This window comes from Phyllobates terribilis, unplaced genomic scaffold, assembly GCF_046119375.1.
Source record: "Phyllobates terribilis strain yellow unplaced genomic scaffold, ASM4611937v1 Scaffold_1__5_contigs__length_1240528914, whole genome shotgun sequence".
NCBI lineage: Eukaryota > Metazoa > Chordata > Amphibia > Anura > Dendrobatidae > Phyllobates > Phyllobates terribilis.
In genome coordinates this window covers 823,846,867-823,860,163 of record NW_027362761.1, presented here as the reverse complement: position 1 = coordinate 823,860,163, position 13,297 = coordinate 823,846,867, and positions in this window count along the sequence as shown.

Below are 13,297 nucleotides of genomic sequence, written 5' to 3'. Positions count from 1 at the left end.
CCGTGTGCGACAATGCTGCAAACCTGGGTGCGGCCCTTCGCCGGGGCAATGTCACACACGTGCCTTGTATGGCTCACGTGTTGAACCTGGTTGTCCAGCAATTTTTAGCCCACTATCCCAGACTAGATGGCCTTCTGCAGAGGGCACGGTCGCTGTGTGCTCACTTTCGCCGTTCGCATCCCGCAGCTCAGCGACTTACATCTCTACAGAAATCGTTGGGCCTGCCACTTCACCGGCTAAAATGCGATGTGCCTACCCGGTGGAATTCAACTCTGCACATGTTGCAGCGACTGTGGCAGCACCGACAAGTCCTGGTGCAATACGTTCTGACGTATAGCCTGGGCCAACGAGATCCAGAGGTGGGGCAAATCACGCTGGAGGAGTGGTCTCAGATCAGGGACCTATGCACCCTTCTGCACAGTTTTGAAATGGCGACGAAGATGTTTAGTGCTGACGATGCCATTATCAGCATGACTATTCCGGTGATTTACATGCTGGAGCACATGTTAAACAGAATTCGGAGTCAGGTGGTGGCACAAGAGGAGGTGGAGGAAGTAGAGGAGGAGGAGTTGTATGCGGAAGGGCTAACATCTGCAAGGTCCAGACGGTCGGCAGCACCAAGGCGGCAGGCATGTGAGGGTGGGGGAGATGGTTTTACCAGGGCGCATGGTAGCAGCCAAACTAGTGAGGAAGGTGCAGGAGCCCAGGAAGAAGTGGAGGACGAACTGATGGAAGACTCATCAGATGAGGGAGACCTTGATCACATTTCTGTTGTGCGAGGTTGGGAGGAGAGGACAGAGGAAGGAAGCATGATTGTTACCTCGCCACCAACACAACAGGGACTTGGTGCTCCTGGATGCGCAACACACATGAGTGCCTTCTTGCTGCACTACCTGCAACATGACCCTCGAATTGTGAGAATTAGAAATAATCCTGACTACTGGGTTGCCACACTGTTAGATCCCCGGTACAAAAGTAAATTTGCAGAAATTATTCCTGCCATAGAAAGGGATGCACGCATGCAGGAGTATCAGCAGAGACTGTTGCAGAATCTTACATGTGCTTTTCCACAAAATACCAGTGGTGCACGTAGTGAATCTCACAGTTCCAACTTGCCAACCGTGGGACCGTCAAGTGTTCAGCACTCAAACCGTAACAGAACCACAGTATCTGCTGGTAACATCAATTTTGCGGAATCATTTCACCACTTTTTTAGCCCATCCTTTGCAAGGCCACAGGAGACAAGAAGTCTGACACATAGTCAACGCCTAGAGACGATGGTACAGGAGTATCTCCAAGTAAACATTGAAGCCATGACTGTGTCACTGGACCCTTGCTCTTTTTGGGCTTCCAATCTGGATAAATGGCCGGAGCTAGCCACTTACGCCTTGGAGATCTTGTCATGCCCCGCAGCCAGCGTTCTGTCTGAACGTGTGTTCAGCGCTGCTGGTGGTGTGCTGACAGATAAGCGCACGCGGCTCTCCACTGATAATGTAGACAGACTCACGTTCATAAAGATGAACAAATCATGGATCCGAAACGACTTTTCTACCCCTGTGTCATCCTGGGGAGAGTAAAAGCTTGATGATTGGTTAAAATCACCCTACCAACCGTTTTAAGCTTTCAAATTACTAATCATGTTTATCTGTGTCTTGGCTGGAAAATAATTTGGGCTTTGTAGCAGTGTGCAGCACTGATTCTATTAGGCCATCTATAATAAGCTCCACCAGATTTAAAATTACTAATCATGTTTATCTGTATCTTGACTGGAAAATAATTTGAGCTTTGTAGCAGTGTGCAGCACTGATCCTATTAGGCCACCTATACTAAAGCTTCACCAGATTTAAAATTAATAATAATTTTTAGCTGCATCTAGCCCGGAAAATAATTTTGGGGCTCCGAGATGCGCAAGACACATAAGTGCCTTCTTGCTGCACTACCTGCAGCATGACCCTCATATTGTCAGAATTCGAAGTAATCATGACTACTGGTTTGCCACACTCTTAGATCCCCCAAACTTTTCGATCAACCTTTTCATTTTAATAAAGACCAAAAAAATGGTCATTTTTGAAATTATAAGCATTAGCAGGTTGTTAGAAACTGAAATCAAACAGTTTTCAACTCAAAACTTTATTCTAGGTGATGTTACATTTTCACATAGGACCCCTTGTTCGAAAGGAGCTTCTGAACTCTCTCGTCCATTGAATTTGTCAGGTTTTGGATGGTTTCTGCTTCAATTGTTTTGCATGAGGACAGAATACCCTCCCAGAGCTGTTGCTTAGATGTGAACTGCCTCCCGCCATCATAGACACTCCTTTTAATGATGCTCCAAAGGATCTGAATGGGGTAGAGGTCAGGGGAGCATGGGGGTCACACCATAAGTTTGTCCCCTTTTATGCCCATATCAGCCAGAGATGCAGATGTTTTATGTGCAGCATGAGATGGTGCATTATCATGCAGAAAAATGATCTTGCTGTGAAATACACGGTTCTTCTTCTTGAACCATGGCAGGAAGTGCTGTTTGAGAAAATCCACATACATTATGGAGTTCATCTTTAGCGCCTTCAGGGATCCTAAAGGGGCCGACAATCTATCTCCCCATGATTCCAGCCCAAAACATTACTCCACCTCCTCCTTGTTGGCACTGTAGCCGTGTTTGCGTGGGGTGTCCATCAACCAGCCATCCTCCACTCCATCCATCTGGACCATCGAGCGCTGCACGGCACTCATCCGTGAACAAAACTGTTTTGAAATCAGTCTTCATGTAATGTTTGGCCCACTGGAGCCGTTTCTGCTTGTGTGAAGTGGATAGAGGAGGTCGACAGGATGGCGTATGCACAGCTGCAAACCTCTGAAGGACCCTGCATCTTGTTGTTCGGGGGACGTTGGAGGCACAAGCAGCTTCAAAAACTTGTCTGCTGCTATGACAAGGCTTTTTTGCCGCTGCTCTTTCAACCTGACGTAATTGCCTGTAAGAAAGAGTCCTCAATTTGCCCTTATCAGCACGCACACATGTGTACTGTGAATCAGCTACTTACTTCTTGATTGCCAAGACACTTCATCCTGATCATCGCACAATGTTGTTTGTAGTCATGCCTTGACCTAAACACTCCACAATTTGTTGCTTCTCAGCAGCCGACACATCCTTTTTCTTTCCCATTTTGGCAGAAAATGTAGGCTGCTTAATAATGTGAGACAGCCTTCTTAAGTAGTCTTGCCTTTCATTGGACACACCTGCCAAACTAATTAGCACAGGTGTCTGCAGTTGCTTACAGTGATATAAAGAGCCCTGACACACATCACCATCAATGAGTTTAACTGACAAACAAACAAATTCTTCCCTTATCACTCCTAAACACTTTTTGCATAATAATTTGGAACACAGTGTACATGTGCTTTTCCACAAAACAGCAGTGGTTCACGTAGTGAATCTTACAGTTCTAACTTGCCAACCGTGGTCTGTATGGAGTTGTTCAATAAAGGGCCCAAAATTAAGATAACATAGATGGGAGAGGTCTCTATGAATAGGAATTCCTAAGTATTTGATACCCTGTGAGGGCCAGGCAAAGGGAAAGTTGGACTGGATGGAATCCTATAAGGATTTGGGGAGGGAGACATCGAGGGCCTCAGACTTCGCTGCATTGATTTTAAAATTTGACCATGTAACAAAGTGATCTATTTCAGCCATAACAGCATGGATGGATATATGTGATTGAGTGATATATACTAGGACATCATCAGCAAATAGAGAGCACTTGTACTCGGTGCCTCCCACCTCTGCCTAATATTGGGGTTATGGCGAATTGATGAGAGCAGGTGCTCCGTCACTAGGATGTATAAGAGAGGGGACAGAGAACATCCCTGCCTTGTCCCATAGTTGATTGTGAAAGGTGATGAAAATGTTCTGACGCGCCCCCTGGGCCTTGGGACACCCGGAGCCGGACCCTTTTTGGTGGATGCTGGTGGTTGTAGTCTCCGTGGCGGCGACCCGGTTCCGTGGCTCAGGGCGGTCAAACCAGTGGCGGAACTATTTATGTGGTTTTGATGTTTAAATGTCCGACTACACCACCCGTGGATTGCGGTCAGAGTGAACCGCCGCTCAGGGCAGACCGCTGAGGCTGGTGTTGTGGGTGCAGCAGAGCGTAGCATAACTCCCCACGGGAGGAGTATAGCCTCAGGGCAGTGTATGCGGAGGATGGGGGTGATGGTGCAGGGCAGCAGCAGTAATGACACGGAGTCAGTGATGCAGTCCAGGGCCTTTACTCACAGTTCTTATTATCCAGACCACGTCTGCAGGTAACGGCTGCCCACGTCGTACTGTGCTCACCAGGTGAGGGGCTCAGACAAATCCCAGATAACTTTGGAGTGCTTCACAGGACCCCCTTTGTGTGTACTTTGTCTGGCCTTTCTTACCAACCCTTCTGTCCGACTGCCTCTGGCCTCCTCTTGGTAAACTTGGCGCCAGTTTCCCTGACCCTATGTGGTGCCTTCCTAGCGGGTGTAGCGAGGGGCTGCGCCACATAAAATGTCACAGCCTCCTGTTTCTAGCTGAGGGTCGTTTCCTGCCTCCACTAATTTCGGGGACCGGTCTCCCCCTTTGGCCTGACCCCTCCACGCAGGTGGATTCGGGCGTGCGGTGGCGACTCGCCCGTCCGCACCCCTGAGATCCCTTCATTCCTCGTTCCTGGAGCCTTCTCCGCTCCTCTTCCTTCCTTCTCCCTCTTCCAGGCCTGGGCCTCTGTTACTAGGCCCGCCTCCGGAGCAGAGCTCATGCAGAGCCCCTGCTCCCTGCCACTTCTGCTCAGACTTCTCTGCACTGAACTAAGATGGTGCCCACCTTTTATACTCCCTTCTCAATGCACCCAGGAACTGCTTCCTCCCTGCTCCTGCACTACAGGGTTCCCCTTCCTCAGTGTTCCCTCCCCCCACTCCAGCCAGGGACAGGGACTGTCGTGCCCATCTCAGGGGCATATTGGTCGCCCTGCCCCACGGCAATGTGGTGTAATGCATGCAGGTGTCGGGTCCTGATCCACACTACATCCTTACCTGAGAGTGAGATATCACACCTCTGGGTGAGGTGCAATACCTCTGTAGCAACCGAGCCCTCAGGGTGCTACAGTTCCATTTATCTTCAGCCTAGGTGACGTATTGTGATACAGGGCCGTGATTTTGGCTAAAAAAGGGTCCCCTAGACCCCTACCCCAAGCTTTTTAAGAGAATCATATATGGCGTGCCAGGAGACTCTATGGAATGCTTTCTCAGCATCCAACGAGAGTATCTAATTACAAATTTTTAACTGCATCTAGCCCAGGAAATACTTTGTGCCTAGTAGCAGTGTCTGCTAGTCAGCGGATTATCCTGGCTGTTAAGCAAGCTACACCACCTGTAGTTTGGACACTTCATTTTTTCAAAGGAAATGCTTCGGGACCACGGGATACTCAGTGAAGAGCATCAGGAGGCACCCCAAGGCATAGGGGCTCGGACTGGCAGTAGGATGCCTTGCGGTGGACAGCCGAGCTTGATCCTTATAAAAGCTTTTTAACTGCAGCAGCTTTAGTGGACGCTACTGGAGCTGGAATTACGCGGCTGCTGGCATGAGACTTGCCCTCCAATAGATCCTTGTAAATGGATTTAAAGTGTATTTATTCAAATTAGAGAGACAATTTAAATTAAAAAGCTTAGAGCTGCCTCCACCACAGGGGGGCTCGCTCGACCCACCAGCGGACAGGCACCAGTATTGGGAGAGGGGGGCTGGCCGTCAGGGTTCACCGCGGCTCTGGCACAAACCCGGCGACACGGAGGTGGCACGGGCAGGAGCGGACTGAACGTGTCGGCTTCTCACTTTTTGGATTTTAGAAGGGCATGACATGCCTATATCTGTGTCTCCCCCTCCTTTTACTCCTCCACCTCTTTTCTTTTCGTATGACTATATGTACTTGTCACTTTTCCATGTGTTAGTTGTGTCTTCTGAGCAGTTTGTCAGCTTTTGGACACCTTTGAAGGTGTTTTCTATGTGTTTCTATGTGTTTTTGTTTGCCTGCCATTGGTTTTAACAGTGTTCGAAGGTGTTCGATGAACAGTTCGGCGAACACACGGGTGTTCGACGAACCGAACCGAACTCGAACACTACGGGGGTGGCTCAACACTAATTGTGACTGAGATAGGGGATACATATTCAATAGAAATTTACACTGACTGTTGATGACCGACTGATGGCCCTCTGAAAACTTGAATTGAGGGCCACAACTACTAGAGTACTCCATCGTAGAATATGTTTGTCAAGGGAGGCCCTTGTCATGGAATCTTCCAGCACCACAGGAGGGCCACAACTACTACAGTATTCCATCGTCGATTATGTTTGTCAGGGGAGGCCCTTGTCATGGAATCTTTCTGCACCTATGACGCAGCCCCCAGGAGTAATTTTTGGTAGTACGATGCACATTCTGCACTGGACCAAGTAGTACAGTATCAAGAAGTCTTCTCTTGCTATATAATCTGGGGAATGTTGACAATCAAAATTTCTGAGCCATTTGGAGAAGCTTCTCCAACCCATCCTGGAGGGGGGTCACCATATATCCTTTGACCATTGACTTGCACAAGTGATATATTTGAGCTCATCATCCAGTTGACTAGTGCAGCTTTATTTTTCAAGGTTCACAAAATTCAGCCATACCTGAGGATCGCAGGCTGCACTCACTGCTACCTTATAGTACTCCATGTCTCTTGGCCTTTTTCGCTGTAGTCTCTGCCCTTAAATGAGTTAAATAATAGAGTGAGTGCCTTACAATATGAATAAGTGAGGGCACTCTCAAATGTACACAAGAGGCACCTCCAAAATTTCTAGAGGAGGGCACTTCAAAATATATGTTACAGGGTCACATGAGGGCTCTCACAAAGCTAAGCTTTCCTGCCTACTACAGGCCCTCTGAACATTTGAATTTAGGGCTGCAGTATCACATGGTGGTGGAGGAGGAGAAGGAGGAGGGTCAAGCCCAACACTACAATGGGAACGTTGTAAACTGCTATGGAATATGTATTCCACTATCTGAGTGTCAATGATGGAGGGACCGCCCAAATGTCTAAGTAACAGCTGTTCCTCCAAAACGCATGTTACAGAGCCACCTGGGGCCTCTCAGGTCAAAGATCAACATACCTACTGGTGCGTTCTAGCTGTGCTTGTAAAGTGCTGGAGAATAGCGAACTAAAAATGATGTATGACAGAGGGACCTACAAAATGAATAAGTCAGGGCCCTCCCAATTGTAAAAGGAGAAAAAAAAGCCACAACAGTATTTGTGAACAAATGCTAAAAGGGATATTTTTTAGGTTTCTCTGGTTTATTTAGCCTTATATACAAGTGATTATGCAGGAAAAACTGTTTCTTAACCTTTTTGGCCTATTAAATGCAATTTAGATTAGGTTTGGTAGTTGTTCTGTAAAAGTGGAGTCATACTTCGACAAACTTATTCCCAGAAACTATATGTGAGTCAGAAATGCATGCAGGCATATTCTCTAGGCTCTTCCCATTCTGTTTCATCACTTTCCCATCCATTTCAGTCTTTTCCTCAGGCACCCAGACCCCTTTTCCATTGACTTACATTGTACTCGCTATTCGGAACGAATACGCGATTATTACAAAGTACTCAATACGAGTATAGCGATTATGAATATAACGGTACTCGCTCATCACTGTGCAAGAGTGTTAAAAGGGAGGCCACAGAGCAGGAGGTTGCAGTAGTCAAGGAGGGAGATGATGAGTGCATGCACTAGTGTTTTGCAGTTTCTTGTTTGAGGAATGTGTGGATTCGACGGGGGGATTTTTTTTTACTTGCAGTCGGCATATTCCTCACCCTGATCCTCCTTCATCCCACCATGCCGAGTGCCCGGAGACAACTGATCCCACACTTGGACACTCCTAAGTTTTGTTCATCTTTCCATTTATATATTCTGGCCTCTTGCTTGGTCCGCTTCAACCGAACCGTGGCAACAGAAGATCGTATGTAGCGATGCCCAAATATCTGAGCATCCATGGTCACCCGAAGGTGACGGTGGGAAAGTATAATTACAGTCGCAAGAAGTGGAAGATGATGCGACACAATTGACAGAAAGTCTGGAGGAGGATAAGGGTGCAGAAGCGTAAGAGGAGTTGGTGGACGATGAAGTCACTGACCCAACTTGATAAGGTGTCATGCATAGCGAGAAGATAATATGCTTATAATTAATAATAATAATTTTTAATTTTATAGCGCCAACATATTCCGCAGCACTTTACAATTTTAGGGGGGACTTACGCAAACAATACAGAATAAACATATCTCATATCAAAAGGAGTGAGGGCCTGCTCACAAGCTTACAGTCTATGAGGAAATGGGGGAGGCACGAAAGGTAAAATGTACTTATATTGTATAATGCAGCCTTGATATACTAAATAGGATAAATAATAATACATGGACTGGTCGCCAGCTAGTATGTGTACAGTCCTGACCGAGGCTATTAAGTGCATGGATGGTATGAACCTGAAATTGAAGAAGATTTTATTATGGGGGAAAACAGGGACAGACAGAGAGTGTGTTGAGGCGATACGCCAGTCTAAAGAAATGGGTTTTTAGGGTCCGCTTGAAACTGTGTGTATTGGGAATTAATCGAACTGTCCTGGGTAGTGCATTCCAAAGAATTGGCGCAGCACGCGAGAAATCTTGGAGACCGGAGTGGGAAGTTCGGATTATGGAGGATTTAGTTTTAAGTCATTGGCAGAACGGAGGGCACGTGTAGGGTGGTAGACTGAGACAAGGGAGGAGATGTATGGGGGTACTGAAGCATGGAGCGCTTTGTGGGTAAGCGTGATAAGTTTAAATTTAACTCTATATTGGATGGGCAACCAATGCAATGACTGGCACAGCGAAAAGGCATCGGTGTAGCGGTTGGCGAGGAATATGATCCTGGCTGCTGCGTTAAGGACGGATTGGAGAGGGGAGGGTTTAGTAAGAGGGAGACAGATTAGTAGAGAGTTGCAATAGTCCAGACGAAAATGAATAAGAGCTACACTAAGAGTTTTTGCAGAGTCAAAGGTGAGAAAAGTCATAATTCTTGAGATGTTTTTGAGGTGTAGATGACATGAACGAGCGAGTGATTTGATGTGAGGAGTGAAGGAAAGATCTGAATCAAAAATGATCCCAAGACAGCGGGCTTGTTGCTTGGGAGTAATGGTTGAGCCACAAACGGAAATGGCAATATTGGGCACAGGTAGGTTAGTGGAGGGAGGAAATACGAGTAGTTCAGTTTTTGACAGATTCAGTTTTAGACAGAGGGAGGACATAATGTTAGACACAGCAGAAAGATAATCACTGGTCTTTTGTAGTAATGTAGAGGTGATGTCCAGAGCAGAGGTGTATAATTGGGTGTCATCAGCATAGAGATGGTACTGAAAACCGATTGTTTGTCCAATAGGAGTGGTGTATAAGGAGAAAAGAAGGGGGCCTAGGACTGATCCTTGAGGAACCCTGACAGTAAGGGGAAGGAGAGAGGAGGAGGAGCTGGCAAAAGACACAGAGAAGGAGCGGTCAGAGAGATAGGAGGAGAACCCGGAGAGAACAGTGTCCTTGAGGCCAATACTGCGGAGCATAGTGAGGATGAGCTGGTGAGCCACAGTGTCGAAAGCTGCAGAGAAATCCAGGAGAATCAGCAGGGAGTAGTGACCATTAGATTTAGCTGCTAGTAGATCATTAGAGACTTTAGTGAGGGCAGTTTCAGTAGAATGTAAAGAGCGGAAACCAGATTGCAAAGGGTCAAGAAGAGAGTTGTCTGAGAGATAGCGGATTAGACGGGAATGGACCAGGCATTCCAGGAGTTTAGAAATAAAGTGAAGATTGGAAACAGGTCTGTAGTGGGCTGTGCCGTTCTGGTCAAGGGTAGGTTTTTTAAGTAATGGATGTATGCTGGCATGTTTTAAAGAAGGGGAAAAGATACCAGATGAGAGGGAGTTGTTGAAATGCTTTGGGGACAAACCGCACACCCCTGCAGAGTTATTGAAAGCTGTAACAGAGCAGGCAGATCTGTGGCTCTCACCGCTGAACCTACAGCCAGGCATGGTCGCGTGTGACGATGGCTGGAAACTGGTGGCGGCTCTGAGGCTGGGCAACATTGCACACTTACAATGCCTGGCCCATGTGTTCAACTTAGTGGCTGAGCGGTTTCTCAAAACCTTCCCAGATCTGCCGGAGCTGCTTGTGAAAGGACGCTGCGTGTGTGCCCATATCAGAAGGTCAGCTACAGCCTCCGCCACCCTGGCAGTGCTTCAGCAGCCCTTGCTGCTTCCAGCTCACCGACTGAGCACACATTGGAAATCAACATTGCAGACATTGCGAAGAATTTGTGAGCAGCAGAGGGCAGTTGTTGAGTACCAGCTTCACACCTCCACACATAAGAGTTGATGAGTGGGCATGAATGTCAGACATCTGTGCCATCCTCCAAAGCTTTGAGGACTCCACCACGATGGTGACTGGCGATTACGTCATAATTTGTGGCACCATCTTGCTTCTCTGTCTACGAAAATGATCGCTGATCACAATTAAAGAGGAGGCATTGCAGATGGAGCACGGTGAAATGGAGCAAGAAACTATACAGGGTGATGCTACACAGCCCAGCCTCATCTCATCTCAATGTAGATTCGGTGACAATGATGAGGAGGAAAAAGAACAGGAGCTGGTTTCCTGCGCTATAGACAGTAATACCCACACCACATTCATACCGTCTGTTCAGCGTGGATGGCCTGAGGAGAGAGAGAGAGAATGAGGAGGAGAATGGGGAGAGAATGGTGTGCTTGATACCTATAGAGCGGAGCATAGTGAGGAGGAGCTGGTGGTCCACAGTGTCAGTGTTATTGCTGAATGCCATTGGATTCAATGGGGGGCAAAACAACGCATACACAACACCTTCAAAATGGCTCAAAAGCTGCCAAAACACATCAAATTAGGGGCTGACACCAGGAAAGTGCCATCAATTGACCCATAGTGCAAGTAGTATAATTACTATTATTTATTATAGTGCCATTTATTCCATGTCTGTTACAAGAGGAGAGAGGACCCTGTCCACGAGGGTGCACAAACAATGTACAAGGGATGGGTGAGGATACAGTAGGTGAGGGTACAGCTGATCGTGCAGCAGTATGGTGGAGCGAGGGTTACTGCAGATTGTTTGCTTGTCAGAAGAAATGGGTCTTCAGCTTCCTTTTCAAGGTTTCCACGGCACAGTAGGCGACAGTCTGATGTGTTGGGGTACAGAGTTTCACAGTAGGGGAGATGCATGGGACAAATCTTTTGTGCGATTGTGGCAAGAAGAGATGAGAGAGAAGTAGAGAAGGAGATGTTGTAAGGATGGGAGGTTGTACACAGGTAAGTACAGGGAGACTAGGTCACAGATGTATGGAGGAGACAGGTTTTGGATGGCTTGGTATGCCAACATTGGGCTTTTCAACTGGAGTCTCTGGGCAACAGGGAGCCAGTGCAGGGATTGACAGAGAGGAGAAGCCGGGGAATAGAGATGTGACAGGTGGATTAGTCGGCCAGCACAGTTTAGGATAGATTGGAGGGGTGCAATATTGGTAGAACGGAGGCCACAGAGCAGGAGCTTGCAGTAGTCAAGGCAGGAGATGCACAATTGTTTTTGAAGATTCTTGTTTGAGGAATGTGCGAATCCGGAAGAATATTTTTACTTGGAGTCGGCATATTCCTCCGTTGTTCCTCAGCATTCAGTTGTCCCTACCCCAGTCCTTGAAAAGCAAGCGCAAATACACAGCGACCCACCCACAGGCCATAATACTAAACTTCCACATTTCTCAACTGATTGCACTAGAAATTTTGCCTTTTAGGCTCCTGGAGGAGGAAGCTTTCCACAACCTCATGGCGGCTGTCCCTCAGTACTCGCCACCATTTCTCCAGGTGTGCCGTCCCTGCCTTATACAAGCACGGGTCCCAGTACATTACCTGTACCCTCACCAACGAAGTTACTGGGAAGGACTACCTAACCACAGACATGTGGACAAGTGCTTGTGGCCAGGGATGGTACATCTCCCTGATGGCACACTGGGTTAATATTGTGCAAGCCGGGACACAGTTGGACCCTGGGATGGAACACTTCCTCCCGACGCCGAGGATTGCGGACCTATGTCAATCAAGCTTCAACACAATGTTCACAAGGTAGACAGCAGCTGTGGTCATTCTCCTAGACAACGAGCAAATTCTTCATGATGATAGAGGCCACCATTTTCTTAGATTGCTAATACTTTTCTGTGGGAATGAGTTTGTCTCCAACCAGCCAGGAATATTTCCAGTGGTTTCGTATTAGCACCAGGTACCAGAAGCAAAGCCATCCACAATTTCCTTCTCAGGAATTTTATTTGGTAGTCTGAGTGGCAGCCCAAACATTAGTTTCTCACAAAGAAGCTGAAGATACTGAGTGGCAGAAGGTTCAAGTTTCTTCAGCATGACCTGACCGTGCTCACCCAGTCGCTGTACAGGGCTGGATCTTCTGCGGCTGTGGGGAGGGGGAATCGATGAATGTCTACGTCCGCCGGACTCCTTCCTGCAGCTGCAGACATTCAGAGCAGCAATGGACGGGGCGCAGGCACTGAGGTGAAAGAGATGTCAGTCACTGACATTGCTCACGCCTCTCTCTGTCCTGTGCTCCGGTCGTCGCTCCCTCCCTGCACTCACTGGCATCGCCCGGGACAGGAGCAGAGGAACACTGAGGGCCTGTGCTGTGCTGATGGAGGGGGATAAACTGAGGGCCTGTGCTGTGCTGATGGGTGGGATACACTGAGGGCCTGTGCTGTGCTGATGGGGGGATTCACTGAAGGCCTAAGCTGTGCTGATGGAGGGGGATACGCTGAGAGCCTGTGCTGTGCTGATGGGGGGGCTACACTGAGGGCCTGTGCTGTGATGATGGGGTTGGATACACTGAGTGCCTGTGCTGTGCTGATAGGGGAGATTCACTGAGGGCCTGTGCTGATGGGTTGGGATACGCTGATGGGGGGAGATACGCTGATGGGGCTGTACTGATGGGGCTGTGCTGATGGGGGATTACGCTGATGGGGCTGTGCTGATGGGGGGATACCCTGATGGGGCTGTACTGATGGGGCTGTGCTGATGGGGCTGTGATGATGGGGGATACACTAATGGGGGAGGGGGATACGCTGATGGGGGGATATGCTGATGGGGCTGTGCTGATGGGGGGATACACTGATGGGGGAGGGGGATACGCTGATGGAGCGGTGCTGATGGTGGGATACACTGATGGGGATGT